Here is a 1,285-nt window from a genome sequence, read left to right as displayed (position 1 = left end):
AATTACCATTAATTTAAAATAGTAAGAGATATTTTATAAAAATTATAAATTTAATAATAATTAATTTTTTATTTTACAAATTTTGTACTTTAAATAATCCTTTTCTAAGTGGTAGTAGACCAATTTGATTAGGCAGCCATAAACGGGTTAGTCAAATGCGAAAGGTGAGAAAAAGAAGCACGCTTCAAAATGTCATTCTCTATCCTCTAATCATAATATCATGTCATATCATATAAATAGCTTATAAAATTGGAAAAGCGAATTCCAGAAGCAGATGTGGAAGAAAACAAAAATCAAATTGCATGATTATTATTATTAATTATTTATTGCCTTTGTTGGATACTTGGATTTCCTTCACCTCCTATTGTCAACATCTCATGGGAAATAGATCTTTTCAATTTATTTTAATAATGGAGAGAATAAAGTATAATTTTTTTATTATTAATTTTATAAATAAAATAAAAAATAAATATAAATAAATAATAAAAAATAAAAATTATATTTTATACTTTTAATTTTTTTAATAATTAAAAAAATTTATTGCCGACTTCATGTGTCATGACTAATCAAACATTGTGCTTTGCGCTCATGCAAATCCACTCCCTTAGTTGTCTACTATAAATTAAGGAGGATACTATTATATTTATAAAAATATTTATGTGTCGCATTATTATTAAACGTATTAATAAATTGATTATTTTTTAATTTTTTAACAAATTAGAATAAAATCGATTTTTTATAACAGTAATAATAAATTTAATTATTATCTGATCTGATCGAACCGACTAATTTACATAACTCATTAGATTATAATTTTTTTTGTTTTTTTCTTAAAAAATTAAGGATATATTTATCTTTTTATCAAAAAATTTAAACATAATTCGGTTTAGATTGTGTAAATTGATCGAATCAAATCGGATATAATAATTATAGTATGAACAATTGAATTTATTATAGATTTATTAAAATTAAATTATTAATCGATTTAATAAAAATATCTAATAATATCATAAAATATATAAACATCTTTAAAAAAAAATATTTTTAAATGTCTTTATTCAAATAGTCTCCATAAATTAAAGGGCAACAACATATTATTAAAATACAATCATAGCGGTTAACCAAAAAAAAGGGTAAAATACTCGGTAAGTTGACTGGTTTTCAAAGATCTTATCCCTTAAAAACAAAAACCTCGTTACATGTACTTTTTTATAATAAATATTATTTTGTATTATTATTTTATTAATAATTAATATATATTATTTGTTTTATTAATTAAAAAATT

Source organism: Arachis ipaensis, chromosome B04 (genome assembly GCF_000816755.2).
Source record: "Arachis ipaensis cultivar K30076 chromosome B04, Araip1.1, whole genome shotgun sequence".
In the NCBI taxonomy this organism is placed as follows: Eukaryota; Viridiplantae; Streptophyta; class Magnoliopsida; order Fabales; family Fabaceae; genus Arachis; species Arachis ipaensis.
Note: the sequence above shows the minus strand (reverse complement) of the source record.